The sequence below is a fragment of the Euphorbia lathyris genome, chromosome 9, assembly GCF_963576675.1.
Source record: "Euphorbia lathyris chromosome 9, ddEupLath1.1, whole genome shotgun sequence".
In the NCBI taxonomy this organism is placed as follows: domain Eukaryota; kingdom Viridiplantae; phylum Streptophyta; class Magnoliopsida; order Malpighiales; family Euphorbiaceae; genus Euphorbia; species Euphorbia lathyris.
The window spans coordinates 15,340,219-15,364,171 of NC_088918.1; positions in this window are offsets into that span (position 1 = coordinate 15,340,219).

Below are 23,953 nucleotides of genomic sequence, written 5' to 3' on the forward strand. Positions count from 1 at the left end.
ATATCTGATTATCAGTTGGTTTATCCCGCAAATAATATTTCTGAGGAGAAAATTAAAGGGTTGCGGTTAGCACTCAAGTCAAGTGGACCTATCTTGAGCCGTTTTGTAATACATTATTACCATGATTTTAAGATTGGCCAAGAGTTGTATAAAGCTGAAGGTTTTGTTACGAAGAACAATAAATTCTTTCAAATTCTTCTCCCACTTATTATTGATTAAATTGTTTTTTTCTCTGTTTAGCTTCTCATATGGTACTTTTGGATAATGACACTTTTTTGTTTAGGCTGCTCAGTGTTTAGGCTGCTAATGAATATTTAGTTTGTTGGATAACTTTAATGTCCTATTTAAATGCATGTTTTTTTAGTTTTTTTTATTCTTTTTGGTGTATTTTTAACAAATGGTTTGACTCTTTATTTATTTGTTCCAGTTTGGTTATTTTGCAATGTATTACATCAATTCCGGCTGAAAGAAAAAATCTTTTTTCAATTCTGGTCAAATGAAAAAATCTTTTTTCAATTCCAACTGAATGAAAAAATGTTTTTTTTTCAAAAGGATCAGAAAAAGAAAGTAAGTAGCACCGCAAGCGGGACAACAAGTTGATGATTTTGATTGGTCTTATAATGGCAAGAAAATAAAAGAAAATCTTATTCTACCTACAGATAAACGTCAGAAAGGAGGTAAGCTTATATTAATTTAAAGCATGCTACTTACAATTTTATAATAATAATACTAATAGTTATTTTGGATAATAAATAAATTGCAGACACATGTGTTCATCACACTTCTATAGTTTGTATAGAAGCAAGGTTTCGGCTTAATTACGACTATATATGACCACTCTTTCTCATCTCTTTCCATCCAACACACTATCAAGAGGTTGATTCAACTATCGTTAAACATGTGCTTGATTGGCTGAGATAATGGAGTAAAAACTGAGGAGAACTGTGCATATATTGGCGTGAGATCAAGGAAACGTGAGGGTGAATACCAAAATGTTAGAATCAATTATTCTCAATCTTTGCAATTCATTTTTCAACATACTAATTATATTTTTTTTTATTTTCAGGTTGAGTCATGGTATCACATATCCGATTATCGGTTGGTTTATCTCGCAAATAATATTTCTGAGGAGAAAATTAAAGGGCTACGGTTAACACTCAAGTCAAGTGGACCTATCTTGGGCCGTTTTGTAATACATGATTACTATGCTTTTAAGATTGGCCAATAGTTGTATAAAGCTGAAGGTGTTGTTACAAAGAACAAGATAACAGCGGAGGAACTCGCCCATTTGGTTTTTTTAACCGGACATGGAGTTGAAAATAACGTAAAGTATTGGAACTATTTGAATAGTTTTGGAGTCACGTGGGGTAGAAATGTCAGCGATAAAATATATTATAAAGCCATAGATGCTTATTACATCCCATTTCCTAAACTCTCAATTTAGTTGCTTTTTTTGGTTTCTGATAGATGTTTTCTCACAGAGGTGAATCCCTAAAGTCGATGGAATTTATAAGGAGTCCTGACATGAACGAGAATGTAGTTATACAATGCCATATGGAGGAGGAAGATATATCATATGACTTTAATTTTGACTTCAGTCATAAGGATGATGACCTTTCAAATACTTTCAAGTCAGGGGGCATCCACAGAGCAGTTTTAGAAATTCAAGAAGATGAGGAAGATGTTTCTTGGGACTGTAACTCAGAATTCGGTCAAAAGGATAATATTTTCAACTTGGGGTGCAATCAAGAGGATGATGTTTTTAACTTTGGGAGCATCCATAAGGAAGAGATTCAGCAAGAATTTATTATAGAAAGTGTCTCTCTTTCTTATAACATTCTCTAAAATGAATAGAATTTCTGAAAAATTCTGATATTAATGAAGAAAAAGCTCCAAAAACTCAAGGAGATCATGAAGATGTTTTCTATGATTGTAGCTCATAATTTAGTCAAGATGAAGATAATTTCTATGATCATGATTTGGGGGGAGTCAAGAAAAAGAGATTCAACAAGAATCCACACTCGAAATACCTCCAATGATGCTTCCAATATAACTCATATTTTGCTAGAATCTATGACCACTACGGAGATTGTTAACATAAAAGGAAAATCAAGTTTGCAATCTATGATTAAGCTCGTCATCAACCTTTTTCAGCTTTCCTAATATCCGAAAAATTCAAAAGGTTTTTACTTTTAAATCTTGTCTATTTGTTTGGATTCAAATTTAACACTACATTCTTCTATTTGGAAATAAAATCATGAAAATAGGGTCCTCAATATTGAGACTTATATCATTCTTGAAGAAATGTTACTTAATGTCTTATTGTATGAGGCAATAACATGGTTTTGTGACTTACAACATGGTTCATAAGGTCATCGAGGCCATAATAAATTGACATTTTTTCCAACAAAAAGTATAAAATGAAAAATATTTCAGTTTAAAAAATGCATTTATAAATACTATTTTGCCATTTATTTTCTTTGTTAAAAAGATGAGAAAAAAATAGATAAATACCAAAAACAAAATAAATCAAGTTCAAGAATGTCCAATGATAGAACAACAATCAAGGAAAAATAAGAGAAATCGATCGACCAATGACGAGCCTAGTCCGAACAAAGCTTGACAACCATCTTCCTCTATTTTTCACCCCCTTTGTGTCAAGCATGCACCTCATCATAAATAACCAGTTCTTGATCACTGGATAAAGAAATGAATGAACATGAGATGCATTCGGGCTTGCAGTAGGTCTGAGCGTGATAATGATGTCCTGAAATATGTAAAAGTACATAGAATAAGCACATTTTTCAGCAAGTGATTTTCAGGAGGGAAGAATTAGAGTTGTTTCTATCAATTTCAAGGTTTTGCCAAGTCGAAGTCAATAGGAATGATGCTAGAAGACATGAAAGCTACTGCTATTTCAAAGTGCAAATCAACTCAATTCACAAATATGGAATCAACATGTAATGAAGAGTTAAATTTTCAAAACTATCTGATTTTTAGCATGTGTAGCATTGAATTGCAAATTCAATTATTATAAGTAGATCAATGTTTTTTTAGAGGAGTAGATCAATGTTTAAGAGCGATAAAAAGTTAGAAATTTAAAAGATAAAATCAGAAGAAAAATCAATTAAAAGAGCAGTAAAGGGCAGAAGCAAAAACAATGAAACAGGCCAGAGTTTTTATTTTTAATTTTCGGTCAGAAAGCATCATTCCGAATTCTCATCCAATCTCATTTTTAAAATTCGAACTCATGCACAAAGCTCAAATATCCATCTAATTTCACAAATCCTCAAATAATACCATGTTTCATGGAACTAAACAATTCCTGACCGGATTTTCACAAAATCAGTTCTAATTTCTCCATTTTAAGTGGTGTTAGAGAAGTTCAATGATAAATTAGAGAGAGAAAATCAAATTGCAAGAAACTCAAAGTTGAGGTTCCAATTGAAAACTTTAATTCCATGCATATTCCATTTTTTTTCTTAAACAATATGGAAGGACCGGAGAGAAAGAGAAGAAAAACTTACCCATTCAATGATCAAAGAGATGTGAGAATGCTTTTGATTTATTCTTCTTTAGTGAGAGAAAATGTGAAAAAAGCGGGAAGAAGAAGGGTGTCACGTAAAAAAAAAGGAGAGTAAGAATTTTTTCGGTCATTTAATGCTTTGCCAATCGTTCAATTTTAGAAGTTAAGTTTTAGGTGCAATTATTTTCTTACAAATACCAAAATTATTTAGGAATTAATTTTTCTGACACGCTCACATCACATCCACATGCGTGGAGATTGAATTTAGAATATTCCAAAAATATAGCTAACAGTATCTAGAAATAATATAAATAAGAAAACATTATTTAACAAATAATCTTAATAACTTATATTTTTATCATTACTTTCTTTACCAAAGTAACTTTTAATACCATCTTATGTCATTAAAATTTAAATATTATCAAGACCTACATTTTATAAGAATTCTAAGTTTCATTTTATCTGGGTTTTTTTAGTAATTATGTTCGATTAACCGATTTAAAGTTATTCGAGCATTGTTTAAAGGGCTAATTACAAATCTGACCCAACTAAAAGACTCCATTTACATATCTGACCCACCTTACTTCCATTTTACCAAATTAGGCGCTTTCACCCATTTTGGACAAAATTACCCTTAGTTGTATATAACTGAATATCCAACAATTTCCTCTTTCACTTTCATTTATTTTCAAATTCTCACAGCAAAATTCATCAACTCAACCCAAGATCTAAACACATCCATACCCCATTCAAGTTCATGTAAGTATCATTTCTTCATTTTTCATACACATTACTAGAAATACACAGTTGGTATTCGAATGTTGTTGCTTCAATCTTGAAATTTTTTGATTCCTCCATTTTCACCCGATAGATTGCATTTTGTTACTGTAAATGCGACAACATTACTATTGTCACAGATGCGACTGTTGGTCCCTTGTTTAGTTGCAAGTATAGTTCCAAGGGGGGGTTAGGAACTATTTAAACTTTTTTCGCAATTTAGGCAGACTTCTTTTTCTAAAGAAAAAGGTTTGAACAGCGCTGAGTAAACAGCAAGATACTGGCTTAGTCAACAGGTGACTAGGTCAGTTCCTCAGCTTGAGTCAGGAGATAGCACTTGGAGTCTATTCCTGAACTCAGACGTTCAACGCGCACAACTCAACTTGACCTCTTTACTTGGTCAGTTTTGATTATTTAAAGCAAGCAATATAAATTAGGAGTTAAGGTTTAGAAATACTTCACTCAGCAGATTTATCCAGGTTCGGCTTCTTCTAAGCCTACGTCCTGTCCCCGGAACACTTCCGAGATTTCGAATTCTCTACTGAGCTCTTTAAAGGTAGAGCCTCAAACCTTTTACAATATCAGCAATTGAGTATGACAAGAGTACCTTCCTTTATACTTCTACTCAATCCTAATCTCTCCGCTGAGTACTTAAAACCGAGTACTCAGCCTCTCCTTTCTATTTCTAGAAATGATAAGTGTTTTTGTCCTAATACAAAGATGTGCTAAGACACTTTAGACGATTTACAATCACTCTAGACTTTTACACAAATATGAAAATGTAGTGTAAGAAATTTGCTTTGCTTCTTGCTTGCAGAACTTGTAGAGATTTGGTCAGCGTAATGGCTTGATCAAGTTCTGTGTGTTGTGAAGCTTGTGATGGCACTATTTATGGAGACGTCTGGTCATTCGGTCATTTCGAATTTCGAAATAACCGTTGGAGGGAAACGGCTATATGTCGTTGTCATCCTGACTTGCACAGAGCTCTCGGCCAATCATAATCGTGTATCTTCTGTCCTCGGTCAGCACAGCAGATGGTCTCTCCTTTTATGGTAAAGTCAACTGGACAGCATACTGTGTCGTCTGAACTTTGCCAAAAGAGGAAACACTTTGTCTGGAAGTTTTCCTTTGCCAGCTGCTGTCTTGTACGCTTTGTCGAGACTACTCAGCAGCTTCATCTTGAAGTTGTTCCCGAAGGTCTTCTAGATCCTTCCGATTGCTGAGTTGCGTTTTGAACAAAAACGGCAGCGTCTTGACATACGCGGGCCGAGTGTACTGAGTTGTTTAACTTGGGCCTTGGTTTCCGTATTGGGCTTGGGCCTTCCAATCCTTATGACTTATAACATTTATACTCAACATTGAACAAACACATTAGTAGAATAAATCAAAGCATTTAAACTTAGTGTGTTTAGGATATGTGTTATAATTTATATTTAAACAATTTTGTCAAATCAAAATTATGTGGAAAGGTATTTCAACAAACTCCCCCATTTTGATGTTGGCAAAACTATTCAGCAAGGCATTCAGTATAAGCTCCCCCATGATAGTTGACCTTATATCATTCAGCAAACTCCCCCGTAAGGGTTGCACTATTGACTTAGTTTTAATTGCATCATTTAAGAATTTAAATGAGTGAGTCTAAGGTCAGTTTTTAGGTGTAGGTCAGCTATATTACATATTCTATTTACTCAGTGTTAAGCGGAAGTTTTAGATATACAGAGCGCGCTGAGCAAATTATTGTTCAATGAGTTCTTTATCAGAATGTTTCATAAGATCATAGTATGATGTCAAACATGTTATCATCATATCATTTAGTCAATAAATATTATAAGTGTTAAGTATGGCTGATGAAGATACAAAGTAACTCAGTACTATAAAAGCATATATCATAACTCAGTATTGAAATCAGGAAATAAAGTATGATATATATATTGAGAGAAGTCAACAAGTATATAGAAAAAGAAGTAAACTAGACAAAATGGGTTACACAGATGTGGCTTAAGCATGCTAGTCTATCTATTTCTTTTTCTTGCCCTGTGACTGACTTCGCTCGTACTGACGTCGCTCATGCTGAGCTCTGGCAGCTTGCGCTTTCTCCCCCGTTTTGTCAACTTCAGGGAGCTTGAACGCATCGGTTAAGACAGCACGAGAAAGTTCTTGTGAAAGCTCTTTTAGTTTGTCAGCACTTTCATTCACGCCATCAAAAATGGCAACCCCATCAGCTGAGACTTCTACTGGTATATGAAGATCAGCAGCACTGAGCATATTTACACTGAAGGCTTGAGCTTTGGCTTGCCAGATGAGAGCTTCAGAGAGGCCAGCGGAGACTTGGTGGAATGTCTTCAGAAGTGCTGAGTCATAGTGATGTCGTTGAATATTATTATGACGGATATGGTTGAAGGATTGTTGTGCGAGGGACAGCAATTCATTCTGCTTCAACGCGTCAGTATCCATTTCTTGCTTGTTTAGGTTAAGTAGCCTGATAGCCTCACTGATTTGCTCAACTGAGCACTGACTATAGGACACCATTTGCTCATTTGTCTTGAGTTGCTCAGTATGCAGCTGAGCAAAAAGCATCTTCAGTTCTGAGGAAGTGGCGTAGTCAGTGTTCACAGCAGATAACCTCTAGACTTGCTGATGTAGCGAGTTCAGATGTTGAATTGTGGACAGTTGAATCTCTGCCAACTTGGCAAGTGAGTCTTGCTTTGCTTGCTGGGCTTGAAATGATAAGATGACATTCAGCAGGTCCTTGAGTCCATTGACTTCGTTGAGAAGTAGAGTGACTTGGGAGAGCTGAGTTGTCTCTGGGAATGAGGATCCAGCAGCAGGTGAAGCAGACTGTTGAAGATCTTGGATGAGAGCTTGCACTGAGTCGATGAGATTCTTGCCGGACTCAGTGGCATCCCTATGTACATCCGTATGACCAGAAGAGAAGGGTGTGAGAGGAGTACCCTGGTCAGTGACAGGATGAGTTTGCTCAATCTGCACTTGAGATGGAGGAATTGTTGTGTGATCGGCAGAGAGATTGGTTGTAGAGGTGTTAACTCGAACACTGTCTGTGCTGACGGTAGAAGGATGGGGAGTCAGCACCATGCTTGAGGAGACAGCATGAGCAGTGGTCGGTTCAACCTGACTGGTTGAAGTAGTGGAAGTATGATGCTCGGCATGTTCCTGTTGAGAAGAAACAGAGGCTTGTTTTTCCAATGGCGTTGTAGTAGAGGAAGTTGAGGGCCGTTTGAAAAATTTTAATTGGACGGTAGAAGGATCCTTTGTTGTCTTGGAGAGGACAAGTTCAGGAATAGATGGTGATTGCAAAGGGGGTTCACTGACCATTTTCTCACTGGCCTTAACCAGCTTTCGCCTTCTACGTGGTGGAGAGGTATGATGAGCAAGTTCTTCTGAGTGAGTAGGTTCTTTTTCCTCATTATGGGTCTGGTCAGCTTGGTCCACTTGCTCAATTCCAGCAGCTAACTCAGTGTCAGTCTGCACAGCTCCACCAGCTAACCCAGTGTTAGCGTCCTCAGCTTCAATTTCGCTGTCATACTCTTCAGACTCCTCAGCGTCATCCTGACCGCTGGTTTCATTGTCTTCTTCTTCTTCTTCTTCAGTATTATCTCCATCAAGTTCTTCCTCAACTTGGGAGATGAAGTGGTCATCTAACTGGACCTCAGGTTCCTCAGCAGCAGTACCTTGGCATTGAGTGAAATGAGAATCACCCGGTACAATAAAATCTATCGGCATGACATCGAGAGGTGCCAGTGTTGAAGACTTCTGCTTCTTCTGAGATAGCTCAGCAGCTTCCTCAGTGTCAGGCTCATCTTGCCTGCTTCTCTTCTCAGCTGACTTTCCAGCTGACCTCTGCCTCTTTACTGGAGACACAGCATTAGGTGCCTCAGCAGATTTTCTCTTGCGAGAAACTGGGGCCTTAGTTCTTCGCCCTTTCTTAGGCTCAGCAATAGTCTCCTCAGTCTGATCAGCTTGGCCAGCAGCAGCAGCAGCTTTTCCTTTCTTCAAGGGCTGTCCAAATTTAAGTGCCCTCAGCGAGGCATCTGTGATTTCAGTTCCTCTAAAAGATTCCTCACCTTCGAGGTCAATCTTGTGGTCGATGAGGATCCTGGTGATGATTGATCCCAACCTCATTGTACCCGTGCTGTGTAGGAATCCAACAACTAAGAAAACTGGCATGTTGATGGGGGTGTACGTCAGCATGTGCCATATGAAGCACTGTTCAAAGTTGGTTGCTGATGTAGTGCAGTTGATCTTTGGGTAAATGAAATAGCTCAGCAGGTAGTGAGCCATCTTCTGATGTTGTCCCATTGAAGATGCTGAGATCTCTCCTGAGTGACCCTCAGGTTTGCAGAAGGTATGGACATAGTCGGTCTTGTCCTGATCTCCTGACTTTCTCAGCCTTACTCCCTCAGTTTTGAGCTGGAGGAGATTTCCTATGTACAGAGGGTTGATGAAGATGGTTTTCCCTTTTACTTCAGTGCTCAGGTAGTCGGCGGACTCACTGGCAACCTTGAGGTTGTGGTAAAATTCCCTCACTAGGTCAGGATATGTCTCATCCCTGACCGAGAACAGCCCAGTCCATTCATTCTTGGAAATCCACTCAGCAAATGGTTGTTCGTTCTGTACAAAGTGCTCCGAAACCCATCTAGAGGGTTCTACCTTCCATTCACGTACATTGTCGAAGACCTTTGAGTAGGTCCTGATCTTAACAGCTTTCCCTTGGCCAGAGGTTTGGCCAGTTTTACCCTTGCTCGGTGTAGAGGGGTTTCGTGAAGGTTCATCGGAGCTGGACTTTTGGTGGCCGGCACCGGAGACGTTGAAGGATAGCTTAGTCATTCTTTTAAGATGGAGAGAATAGAGGTATTTGAGAGAGAGAAATTTGAGTAATTTCTTAGCCTTAAGAATTTGTTAAGTGTAAAGAGTAAAAAATGGGGAAATGCCCATAATTTATAAACAAGTTGAACGGTGTGGATCTTAACCAAATCCATGTGTCAGTTTTGCCTTGGGATTATGTACCGACAAGGATCCTGGCATTTATGACACATTACGGCGAATACGTCATCCTAGGTTATACGCGTGCTTGGCATTTATGCTAACAGATTAATCACTCAGTATTTAGAATGTCAAGCGTTTGATATTCTGAGTGGTTAGTGCATTATTTAAGGATGATTTTAAGTTCAAGTTCTAAACTAATTTACTCAGTGTGCAAGTTTACTTAGTATTGTATATTCAGTCAGTTTCAAGGAGATACTCAGCAAACAATAAATCATTCATCATGTAATTCACTCAGCATTCAATATTCATTTAGCACAGGAATTTACTGAAGAGGATTAAACATACCAATTGCTTCTCTCAGTATGCTGAACTGCTCACGTGCCCGTGGCTTCGTGAAGATATCCGCAAGCCTTAAGAATTTGTTAAGTGTAAAGAGTAAAAAATGGGGAAATGCCCATAATTTATAAACAAGTTGAACGGTGTGGATCTTAACCAAATCCATGTGTCAGTTTTGCCTTGGGATTATGTACCGACAAGGATCCTGGCATTTATGACACATTACGGCGAATACGTCATCCTAGGTTATACGCGTGCTTGGCATTTATGCTAACAGATTAATCACTCAGTATTTAGAATGTCAAGCGTTTGATATTCTGAGTGGTTAGTGCATTATTTAAGGATGATTTTAAGTTCAAGTTCTAAACTAATTTACTCAGTGTGCAAGTTTACTTAGTATTGTATATTCAGTCAGTTTCAAGGAGATACTCAGCAAACAATAAATCATTCATCATGTAATTCACTCAGCATTCAATATTCATTTAGCACAGGAATTTACTGAAGAGGATTAAACATACCAATTGCTTCTCTCAGTATGCTGAACTGCTCACGTGCCCGTGGCTTCGTGAAGATATCCGCAAGCTGTTCGTCCGTTGGGACAAAGGTCAGCTTAATCTCACCCTTGAGTACATGGTCTCTAATGAAGTGATGTCAGATGCTGACATGCTTCATTCTGCTGTGTTGTATTGGGTTCTTGGACAGATCAATTGCACTTTTGTTGTCACATTTGACCTCAATTGTCTTCGTTTGAACACCATAATCTTCAAGTTGTTGCTTGATCCACAGGACTTGAGCAACACAGTGACCAGCAGCAATGTACTCAGCTTCACTGGTGGACAAGGCTACTGACGCCTGCTTTTTGCTGAACCAGGATACAAGACAGCTTCCTAAAAAGTGGCATCCTCCAGAGGTGCTTTTACGTTCCAGCTTATCTCGTCCATAGTCAGCGTCAGTGTATCCGATAAGTGTAAAATCATGAGTATTTGGATACCACAAACCTGCGTTCACTGAGCTTTGCAAGTATCTAAGGATTCTTTTTACAGCAATGTAATGAGATTCCTTAGGGTTAGATTGATATCTAGCACAGTAGCATACTGAAAACTGAATGTCCGGTCTACTGGCTGTTAAGTAAAGTAGAGAGCCTATTATACCTCGATATAACTTGCTGTCTACTGACTTACCATTCTCATCAGCGCAAAGGACAGTGTCAGTGCCCATAGGAGTGGATATTGGCTTGCAATTTTCCAAGTCATATTTCTTTAAGATCTCCTTGGCATATTTTGCTTGACTGATGAAGATGCCATTGTTTCCTTGTTTAATTTGAAGACCGAGGAAGAAGTTGAGTTCTCCCATCATAGACATTTCAAACTCAGTCTGCATTTGTTTGCTAAACTCCTTGCACATTGATTCGTTAGTTGCACCAAATATTATATCATCAACATAAATTTGGGCCAGCAGGGTATCTTTACCCTTTTTCTTAATGAATAAGGTTGTATCAGCTTTGCCCCTGACGTAATTTCTAGTCAGCAGGAAACTGGTCAGCCTCTCGTACCAAGCACGTGGTGCTTGCTTGAGGCCGTACAGAGCCTTTTTGAGTTTGTAAACATGGTTTGGGAACTTAGGGTCCTCAAAACCTGGAGGTTGATTTACATAAACCTCCTCGTTTATAACTCCATTAAGAAATGCACTTTTGACATCCATTTGGAATAATTTAAAATTCATGTAAGATGCATATGCACATAATATTCTAATTGCCTCCAGCCTTGCCACTGGGGCAAAGGTCTCACCGTAGTCTATACCTTCTTGCTGACTGTAGCCCTGAGCTACAAGCCTTGCTTTGTTCCTGACTACGTTTCCTTGTTCGTCCATCTTGTTCCTGAAGACCCATCTTGTTCCGATGGTCTTTTGACTCTTTGGATGAGGCACTAACTCCCATACATCATTTCTTCGAATTTGATCGAGCTCCTCTTGCATTGCGTTCATCCAGAATTCATCATACTCAGCTTCAGTGAAATTCTTCGGTTCTTGTACTGAGACGAAAGCAACATTGCTGAGGTATTTCCTGAGTTGATTCCTCGTCATCAGGGTATTCCCAGCAGAATCAAGGATTGCACTTTCGGAGTGCCCTTTAGGAATACTTATTTCTTTGGGTAGATTCATGTCTTGTGCTGTTCATGTTTCAACAATCTCTGCAGAAGTAGATGGGTCAGTAAAAGTAATCTTAGGTTCACTCTTACTCTTGGTCAGCCTTTTCGTGAATGACTCAGTAGCTGGTTCTGAGTCAGCGATGGTTACTGAGTTTGGATCATCTTCGGTCAGCGGCTGGTATCTACCTGCAGGGTCAGTTTCATCGAACTCTACATGTATTGACTCTTCTAAAACTTGAGTTCGCTTATTAAAAACTCTGTATGCTTTGCTGTTTGTTGAGTAGCCCAGAAAGATAGCTTCATCAGCTTTTGAATCAAACTTTGCTAAGCTATCTTTGGTATTTAAAATAAAACATCTACAGCCAAAGGCACGAAAGTATCCAATATTGGGCTTTCGTCCTTTCCAAAGTTCATAGGGGGTTTTCTTGAGTATAGGTCTAACTAGAGCCCTATTAAGAATGTAGCATGCTGTGTTAACAGCCTCACCCCAAAAATACTTTGGAAGCCTATGCTCATCCAGCATTGTCCTGGCTATTTCAACCAGAGTTCTGTTCTTCCTTTCTACAACCTCATTTTGCTGAGGTGTTCTAGGAGCAGAAAAATTATGGTCAATGTCGCTGGCTTCACAGAATTCAACAAACTTTTGGTTTTTGAATTCTCCACCGTTATCACTACGGATATGAGCTAATTTTAGGTCTTTTTCATTTTCAATTTTTCTAACCAAATTTGAAAATGTCTCAAAGGTCTCATCCTTGCTGGTCAGCAAGATAACCCACGTATACCGAGAGAAATCATCTACAATGACCAAGGAAAATCTTCTTCCACCCAGACTCAGCGGCTGGACTGGACCAAAGAGATCCAAGTGTAGTAATTCTAACGGACGTTTAGTTGAGACAATGTTTTTACTGTGAAAAGATTGTTTGGTTTGTTTTCCAGCTTGGCAAGCATGGCATAATTGATCTTTTTGGAATTTAAGTTCAGGCAGTCCCTCAACCAATTGCTTTCTTGCTAGTTTGGCCAGGAGGTCCATGCTTACATGACCAAGTCTCTTGTGCCATAGCCAGGAATTTTCTTCCTTTGTTACTAAGCACACAGTTTTTGAAAACTTTTTCTCTAAGTCTAGCATAAAGACATTATCTATCCGAGGGGCAGTTAAAATTAACTCATTAGTTTTACCCTCGTATATTTTACATCCAGTAGCATCAAATATAACTTTTCTCCCATTGTCACATAGCTGAGCTACGCTGAGTAAGTTATATTTGAGTCCGCTGACTAGGGAGACAGATTCAATAGTAGGATTACCTCCGATGGTTCCTAAGCCTACTATCTTACCCTTCTTGTTGTCTCCAAAACTTACACTCCCTCCTCGTTTACGTTCAAACGTGATGAACTGAGTTTCATCACCCGTCATATGCCTTGAGCATGCGCTGTCAATAAACCACATCTTTGACTTCTCGGCACATCTCAGGCTTACCTGCATTGTAACTAGTTACTTTTAGGTACCCAATTCTTTTTGGGTCCTGACTTGTTAGGTGCAACAGGTATAGCATCATATTTTATTTTATGACGACATACATGGACAGTATGGCCATTCTTTCCACAGAAGTCACAACTGACCTTCTGTTTAGGGTTTTTTACTGACTTGTCAGCACCCCAGTGCTGAGCATGCCAGCACACTTTAGTAGTGTGTCCTAACTTCCCACAAAAGTCACACTGGACTTTTCGCTGGGGATTCCATCTCTGCTAAGTACCTTGGTACTGAGTTCTCAGAGGAATGTTATTTTTCTTAGGAACCTTTAGTTGGTTCTGGATGGTTGTGACATCCTTCCTCAGTTTCTTTGAAACTGTCTGGACTTCAGACATATACTCATGCATGATCTTCATGTTATCATGCAGAGTCGAGTTGTCCTGAAGAAGGTATCTGAGGTCACTCAGTTTGACCTCTTCCACTTCGTCACAGCGCCTGCTGAGTGCTCTAACCTTTTTATTACACTTCTTAACAAGTGTATAGAGATCACTCAGGGCATTAACCATATCGTTTCTGAGCTGGGGAAGAGAAATTACCTCATTTGATTGCTCTTCATCATCTGATGCGATGGATGGGTCAGAATGCTTAGAGACGCATGGCTCAGCAAGTTCGTCAGCCATAAAGCATATCTTCGCTGACTCGGTGGCCTCAGTTTCTGTTGATGAAGATTCATCACTGTCACTCCAAGTAGCCACCATTGCCTTCTTCCCACTCTTCTTGTCTTTCCTCAGCGTGGGGCAGTTTGACTTAATATGGCCAGCTTGATGGCACTCAAAGCATGTAATGGGCTTTGAGCTGTCCTTTCTGTATTTGCTGTCGCTTGAGTCAGCCTTATACTTATCAAACTTTTTGTAAGGCTTTTTAGAATATTTGTCGTTCTTCCTGAACAGCCTCTTCATCTTTCTTGTGAACATGGCCATCTCCTCATCATCAGTTGAACTCCCGTCAGTGGAGTCAGCCTTCATGACAAGTGACTTCTGCTTTTTGTCATCAGATTTTTCCTTCACCTCAAAGTTTTTCATGGATATCTCATGGGTCAGCAATGAACCGATGAGTTCGTCATATTTGTAGGTGGTTAAATCTTGAGCTTCCTCAACTGCTGTCTTCTTTGCTTGCCAGTCTTTTGGAAGACTCCTGAGTATCTTTTTGACTTGTTCTTCCTCAGTGAAGATTTTCCCAAGTCTCTTGAGCTCATTAATGATGTTGGTGAACCTTGCGTTCATGTCTGAAATGCCCTCATCATTGTTCATCTCGAACAGCTCGTACAGTCTCATCTGCTGATTCACCTTGGATTCTTTTACTTTGTTTGTTCCCTCGTAGGTGACTTCCAGCTTCTTCTAGATCTCTTGTGCCGACTCACAACCTGAGATTTTGTTATATTCTGCAGCATCGAGCGCACAGTGAAGCATATTGATAGCCGAAGCATGGTTTTGAAGCTTCTTAAGATCATCCTCTGTCCATTTGGCCTCAGCTTTTATAACTGTTTGGCCAGCCACAACCTCAACAGGTACAAACGGCCCTTGGACTATAGATAGCCAGGCACTCATGTTTGTAGCCTGAATGAAGTTTTTCATCCTATTCTTCCAGAAGGTATAGTTTGACCCGAAGAATAGGGGATGCCTAGTAATGGACAGCCCCTCAGGCAGTATTTGAGTTGTTTGGTTTCCAGGGAGAAACCGAGTGCTGTTTTTGCCCATGGTAGGGATCAGTTCAAGGTTGTTAGACCTTTTAAAGTGAGCTTTTAGGCTCTGATACCACTTGTTGGTCCCTTGTTTAGTTGCAAGTATAGTTCCAAGGGGGGGTTAGGAACTATTTAAACTTTTTTCGCAATTTAGGCAGACTTCTTTTTCTAAAGAAAAAGGTTTGAACAGCGCTGAGTAAACAGCAAGATACTGGCTTAGTCAACAGGTGACTAGGTCAGTTCCTCAGCTTGAGTCAGGAGATAGCACTTGGAGTCTATTCCTGAACTCAGACGTTCAACGCGCACAACTCAACTTGACCTCTTTACTTGGTCAGTTTTGATTATTTAAAGCAAGCAATATAAATTAGGAGTTAAGGTTTAGAAATACTTCACTCAGCAGATTTATCCAGGTTCGGCTTCTTCTAAGCCTACGTCCTGTCCCCGGAACACTTCCGAGATTTCGAATTCTCTACTGAGCTCTTTAAAGGTAGAGCCTCAAACCTTTTACAATATCAGCAATTGAGTATGACAAGAGTACCTTCCTCTATACTTCTACTCAATCCTAATCTCTCCGCTGAGTACTTAAAACCGAGTACTCAGCCTCTCCTTTCTATTTCTAGAAATGATAAGTGTTTTTGTCCTAATACAAAGATGTGCTAAGACACTTTAGACGATTTACAATCACTCTAGACTTTTACACAAATATGAAAATGTAGTGTAAGAAATTTGCTTTGCTTCTTGCTTGCAGAACTTGTAGAGATTTGGTCAGCGTAATGGCTTGATCAAGTTCTGTGTGTTGTGAAGCTTGTGATGGCACTATTTATAAAGACGTCTGGTCATCCGGTCATTTCGAATTTCGAAATAACCGTTGGAGGGAAACGGCTATATGTCGTTGTCATCCTGACTTGCACAGAGCTCTCGGCCAATCATAATCGTGTATCTTCTGTCCTCGGTCAGCACAGCAGATGGTCTCTCCTTTTATGGTAAAGTCAACTGGACAGCATACTGTGTCGTCTGAACTTTGCCAAAAGAGGAAACACTTTGTCTGGAAGTTTTCCTTTGCCAGCTGCTGTCTTGTACGCTTTGTCGAGACTACTCGGCAGCTTCATCTTGAAGTTGTTCCCGAAGGTCTTCTAGATCCTTCCGATTGCTGAGTTGCGTTTTGAACAAAAACGGCAGCGTCTTGACATACGCGGGCCGAGTGTACTGAGTTGTTTAACTTGGGCCTTGGTTTCCGTATTGGGCTTGGGCCTTCCAATCCTTATGACTTATAACATTTATACTCAACATTGAACAAACACATTAGTAGAATAAATCAAAGCATTTAAACTTAGTGTGTTTAGGATATGTGTTATAATTTATATTTAAACAATTTTGTCAAATCAAAATTATGTGGAAAGGTATTTCAACAGCGACAACATGGAGCTTATCGCATTTGGAGTCCTTGTCGCATTTGGCATCGCATTTGTGTCGCATTTTGTATAGTTTGTCGCATTCATTGTCGCATTTACAGATGAATTGGTTTTATTTTATTTTGATCACGTGTTCATTTTACTAAATGTAGAAGCATGTCAACCAAAGAGAGGTGTATGTGTTTTTTGTCTTGGAACGGACAGTGGAGCACAGAGGGAACTGTGATGACATACGTGGATGGTAAAGCAAAGTTGTTGGTTTTGCCAACAGAAATTGACGTGCAAAAGTTGAAAGAGAAAGTTTATAGTGACCTTCGCGTTGATTCAACCTCGTATGATCTCCAAATGTCCATGCAGGTGACATACGGTCCAAATAAACTGCGTGGAGGGATAGCCCATATTGATGATGATGGAGATGTCATGGGATTCATAGAGTATTACCGAATGAATCCGACTGATTTGATTCCACTGTATGTTACTCTATACATGCGAACAATAGAAGCTGAAGTATTGCGACCTAACAAGGACGGCCATATTGGTCCTAGCAAACCAACGGAAGTAGTAAGTCATGATCCCACTATCGAAATGGATGCTCCTATATATGGTAAGGATGATAACGATGGTGGAAATGGTATTGATTATCAGAACTACAATAATGATGATTATCTGAATAATGATAATCATGATCATTATGATGCGCATTATTATAATGATTATTGTTACGATAATGGTGACAATGTGGAAAATGAAGATATCACTCAGAATGAAATTCCTGTTAAAAGTGTTCATGAAACAGCTAAACAATCTGATCATGTCCAAAGTATCCTATATGAGGGTGGTGATGAAGATAGAATGAAAAGGATGACTGATCCATTTCGATGGCTTCCAAAGGCTTGTGTCGCGCCTGTGAATCTGATTGCATCTAAGCAATCAAACGAAGGGACTACTTTGAGGGTCAATGATATATTTTCAAACAAAGTTGAATTGCAAGATTCGCTTGAAAATATGCAATAGAAAATTCGTTCGAATGGAAGGTTTACAAATCAAACAAGTCTTTGTTTGAAGTGAAATGTAAATATGTGGACAAATGTAGCTGGAGGGCTAGAGTGATCGTCATTCCGGGTTCCGATATGTTCAGGCTTTCAAGAATGGATGGTATGGACATACACACTTGTGGGAGAGATCAGATATGTCCACACCATAGGCAAGCGGGGAAACGTGTTGCAAGGATACTACTACGAAATAGCTTTGATTTGGAAAATCGGGTGCATCGACCAAAGGATATTGTTTTTTATTTTGAACGAGATTTTTCCGTTAATCTATCTTATATGCAAGCTTGGAGAGCAAGACACCGGGCATTTGAAGCTCAGGGTGGTTCGTCGGAGGAATCGTTTATGTTGTTACCGGACTACTGTGAGATGTTGAAGAGTACAAACCCGGGAACCGTGACACATATCGAAACTGATGATGATAATCACTTTAGATTCTTCTTTATGGCTATTGGTGCTTCATTGAGAGGTTTTAAACAACATATTCGACTTGTCTTAGCCGTCGATGGAACTTTTCTAAAAGGTAAATATCCCGACATATTATACATTGCAGTTGCCCTTGATGGGAATAATCAGATCTTTCCTGTTGCATTTGGAGTGGCCCAAAAGAAAGTAATGAATTGTGGCTTTGGTTTATGACTAAATTGAAAGAGTGTATGGACGATGTTGAAGATATAGCCATTATATCAGACCGAAAGCAGAGCATTATACATGCAGTTAATTTGGTTTTTCCTAATGCTGTACATAGGGCTTGCGCTCGCCATCTGCAACAAAATATGAAGGCCAAATTTCACGGAATTCGGAAGATAGATGAGGCGTTTTGGAAATGTGCAAAATCCTACCGGGTATCTAATTTTGAGGAAACAATTGCGACACTTCGTGCATTACATTCTGGTGTTGCCGACTATTTATTGCAAGCTGGAAAAGAGAAATGGTCACATGCATTCTTTTGTGGTCGTCGGTATAACATTATCACCATGAATATAGCAGAATCATTCAACTCGTTAATGGTGGAGGCTAGACGTCTACCAATCACAATGTTGGTTAAGTTCATACGAACCAATCTCTAGAAATGGTTTTACGATAGGCATACAGAATCAGGTTATAAACATGTCTTTTATTTTACATACACAATTATAATACCTAGCCATTTCTAAGATGTTTATATTCGTTTATTTTTTCTGTAGAAGAACGTGACAGGTATTTGACCAAGTGGGCAGAAAATAAGATGAAAAAGCGTGTACATAAAGCAATACGTTGTTCGGATTTCCCTGTCGATAGTCACACGTTTCAAATTAGTGATCGGGCAAAGGGGGGACTTGTTGATTTAAATGCAAGAACATATACGTGCAGAAAATGGCAACTAGCCCAATTTCCATGTAGACACGAATGCAAAGTTGCTTCTAAAGCAAGGATAGATAATGCCTATTGGTGGGTGCACCGTTACTACACCAATGAGTCACTTAAGTTGGCATGGACTGAGTCGATATATCCACTTGGTCACCAGTTGGAATGGAAAGTGAACGATAATCCTGTGAAAGTGCTTCCTCCTAAGAAGGACGGGCGGTCTGTTGGTCGTCCAAAAGGTCAGAAAAGAAGGCCATTAGTGGGTGAAGATGCAATTCGCACAAGGTGTAGCAGATGCAGGAACATCGGTCATAATCATCTGAATTGTCCCACCATGCTTCCAAATGCAACACGGCTTCCTAGTGTAATCTCAAGTTCTGCAAGTTGTTATAATGTACTACCTTGAAGCATTTATGATCGAATTGATTATGCAAGTTATCCTTAACATTGAGTTTTTCCAAATACTTGTGAACTTAGTACTTTATGATTCTAATGCGTACTCGTTTTAATACTTTAAGATTTGGTGCCATATTTATCATGTCATGTCGCATTTAGTCGTATTCTAAAAGTAAATGAAGCATTTATGGGAAAAGCTTGTCGCATTTGATGATGGAATGCCCTCAAATGCGACTCAGAGATACAAGTTTGGGGAAAGCTTGTCGCATTTGAGCGCATTCATGCTCAAATGCGATAAGGGATTTACCCAAGCTTGTCACATTTTGTTGTTGAATGCGCTCAAATGCGACTCAGAAAGACTCGTTTGGGGAAGCTTGTCACAATTGAGCGCATTTAAGACTCAATGCGACAAGGTATTTCACCAAGCTTGTCGCATTTGAGCGCATTTGATCGAAAATGCGACTTAGAAAGCCTTAAATGGTGAAATCTTGTCGCATTCTAGTCGCATTCCAGTGTGAATGCGACAACATATGTATGAACTTGTGTACAATGTAAAGGAACATTACACCAACATAATATGCATAAAGGGACATAAATATACCACCACATATAAAGTAACACATATATACCAACATGATATTACAATATCATTTGAATTTATCTAACAAACGGCCATGAAACAACTCAACTGTAAGGCGTAAACGAAAAATGCACCATTTGTGGAGTTATATGGATATTCATATGAGTCATCATGCGGTAGACGTCGTAATCCACTTAAGAATTGTGCGTTTATGCAAGTTAATATACCATAGTCATTTGATCCGCTCATCTGTTGTGGCACCGCAGGAACTCTACTCCAAGTAATCAGCTGTCTCACATTTTCACGTCCATCTGAAAAATAACCGCTCAATTCCATGACTCTAACAATGACTTCTAACGGCATTCTGAGAAACGAATCCAAAGGTTGCTCCGACATGTTTGATACAACACTGTCATATATGTGAAGGTGCATAGTCTCCAACTCTAACACTCCTAGAATCCAGTGCTCTTTCTTGTAGTTGATCGGAATAAATACTCTTTTCACTGTATGCCAAGGGCGAATAAAATTCTCTGCATCACCTTTTACTCGTAATGTGAAAAAATGTGCACTATCCCACCCTGGTTCATTGAACCCCTTCATATATACGACTTGACTCATTAATCCAACAAAATCTGTATCAACTGTAGTCTATTCCGCATTCACCCCAGTATTAAATGACTACAGCCCTAGTAAATACAGCCAAGCAGTGATGTGCTGTAACAATGTTTATGTCAACCTTTAATAATATAGTAAAAGACAACAATTGCAAATGAAAAGGGAATATTGGAGGGAAAAAGGTTACCTCATTGAAGATATATTTCCCCTCAGTCTGAAGGGTACTGAACCACGATCCATCTGGTCGGAGTACGTCTAAACCAACTACGTCTCTTCCCTTGATTGATTCTGGTGCATTGATTTACGCTTCTGGCTCCCCTACCAAATCTACATCTATTCATTGGCGTTGATCGTCTACATTACAAATCGATGGAGTTTCCTCAAAGCTGTCAACATACTTGTCACCATTCAGGACTAATGGATCAGTGTACTGTAATGGATCTGTGTACGGGGAATTCAAATACTTGCTAACTTTAGGAACCCATCTACCTCGTACGCGAGCTCTCCCTCTACCTCTACCTGTACCTCCACCCCGACTTGGACCTTTATCTTCTCCTTTTCCAGTCCCTCTACCTCTACTTGTACCTCCACCCCTACTTAATCCCTTATCTCCTCCTTTTCCAGTACCTTTATCTTGTATGGCAACCACCTGCAAAAGGAAGAACATAAGAAATCTGACAGAAATTCCTTGTCGCATCTGAGCATGAATACGCTCGAATGCGACTAGGTACTAGTGTACACCTTGTCGCATTTGAGCATGAATGCGCTCGAATGCGACAAGGTATGTACTGGTGTACACATTGTCGCATTTGAGCATGAATGCACTCAAATACAATGAGATACTAGTGCACATCTTGTCGCATTCGAGTGCATTCATGCTCAAATGTGACCTAGAGATACAAGTTCATAAGAAACCTGTCGCATTTTGAGCGCATTTGAGCGCATTATACCTGCAATGCACAAAGTAATCCATGTATCAATGCACAAAGTTTACCTTAGGTACTTCTTTCTTCACTTGAACTTGTCCCTTTGGCAAAACTTCCTTGACTGGTTCTTTTGGCGGGTAAATTATATATGTGATGTACAACGTTTACCTTCTTTCACACTTTGGTGTACAACCTTCAATTTTGTACATAAAAGTGTACAACCTTTCGGTGACCTCCTACTAAAGTGTACAGCCGGTAATTATGACCGGTCAACTCAAAGTCAACACGCCACATCACCATTTTTCATCCTACTCATTTAAAAAATGGAACCCACTATTTATTTAATTACTAAAACACCCTCATTCTTGTGAATTACTAAAATGTCCTCACTTTCTTCTTTAATTTTCCCAGACTTCTCTCTTCCACTTTCTCACTTTCCCTTTCTCTCTCTAAGTGTAACTCTCACTTTCCCTTTTTCTCTCTACCTTTCTTTCTAGTTTTCATAATCACGCCAAATTTAGAAACTTCTATTGTTTTTTTTCTCAAATTTACCTCTCCTTCTCTTATTTAAATAATTTAGGTGATAATGGCGTCTCTTTAATGTTCATGTGATCCTTCAATACCCGCCAGTAAAGACAGAAAAATATGAAAAAATAGGTCCAGTTGCAGGAAAAATCACGATCCCAAACAATCACTTTTTTTATTATTGTTTCTGTATATATTTTTGCCTTACATCTAAATCTTCATTAATTTTCCATTAAATTGCTTGATTGTAAAGAGTCAACAGTGTTGATATTGATACGGCTTGATTCTTTTATGATTTGATTTTGGATTCGCTAACTAAAGTTGCCTTTGTTGATACTCAGTTAAGCTGCTTGACTGGGGTGAAGAAGGCCACAGAACGGAAGCTAAGATTGCCTCGCTGAGGGCAGCCTTTACTCAAGAAGTTGCTGTTTGCCATAAACTTGATCACCCCAATGTTACTAAGGCTGCTTTTCTATATGGTTTTCTATATTTACTTGGCCTTGTGATATGTTCAACCTTACCCAAAACTTCTCGCGTACCATCCAAAATATTTCTAATGTATACTGGATTCTGAATATTTATTTCAGATGTGGGGTAGACAAGCAGGAGTGTTTCCTAGGCAAAACCACTATGAGTTTTCCCTTTTATTGGGTTTACACGTGTACAGTAAATCTTTCACCTCTGGTCTTACACAAACACCAAATCTTCCTCCTATTAAAACTGGTAGTTCTGAGGTTGGCACCCAAAAATTTTCATTTGAATATATATGGGAAGCACCAAGCTTCAAACAGAATCCATGAGAGAGATGAGAGTTAAAAGAGAAATGATATTTGATAAAAATGAAGGAGAGGGAAAATCAAGATGAAGATATAAGGTTGAAGAAGATGAGTGGGTGCCACTTTCATTAAAAAAAATGGGTTAAAATTGATGATTTGACATGTTGAACGGTTATTTTTACCTGTTGTACATTTTAGTGGGAGGTCACCAGAAGGTCGTACATTTTAGTGTGCAAAATTGAAGGTTGTACACCAAAGTGTGAAAATTTGTAAAAGTTATACACCACGTATGTAATTTACCCTTCTTTTGGCGCATCAACTACATTGACAACTTCCTCTACTTGGACAACCTCCTCTACTTAGACAACTTCCTCGGACACAGAATCATCTAATATGACAATAACCCTCTCAACCTCCTCTTGATTTCCACTCTTATTAACCTCATCACCCGTGGCAAACTCACCAACATTCTGCACCTCCTCTTGAACATTTCCTGCTTTATTTGGCTCCTCTTGAACCATACTAGCCTTCTCATGCTCCTTTCCTTCCCTACTTGGCTCCTCTTGAACCATACTAGCCTTCTCATGCTCCTTTCCTTCCTTACTTGGCTCCTCTTGAACCTTAATAGCCTCATGTTGCTCATTTCCATCCCTATTTGGCACACATAGCTTATCTTCATTCTTTTGAACTTTCTCGACCTCATCAATCTTATTCTCCTCATTCACCTTGTCTTCATTGTTCTTATCCGCGTTCTTTCCCTCCCCTCCCTGATCTCCATCGTCATGACTGTGGTGGACTACTTGGGATACGTCTATTTGAGTATTATTGGATCGACTAGAATCCTTTAACTCTTTTATATCCCCTTCAATCAATAATACTCGTTCCTCTAGGCTACCCAACTTCCTACCAACCTTGTCAAATTCTTCCTTGCACCACCTATGATGCCTATCAAGCACATCCATCAGAACTTTCCTTAGTTTATCTATCCCGTCCGCTTGTGTTCTTGGGGCAACTATAAACTTATCATCCCCTCCATCCTCTTCACCCCCTTCATCATCACCCTCATCATCATCCCCTTCTTCCTCACCCTCCTCATCATCCCCACCTTCCTCATCATCACCTCCGTCCCCTTTCTCCTTACCTTTCCCTACTTGGGCAAATATAGCATCTATATCAGCCTCACGTCCTTCGACATGGTCCACTAAATACTGGTACCAATCCTTGATTTTCTCTTCATCCTCGACCACAAGAGACGCGTCTGGACGATCAGCAACCTTACATTGTAAACAAACATAGATTAAGTTGGCAAACAAATACAAAATAAAGCA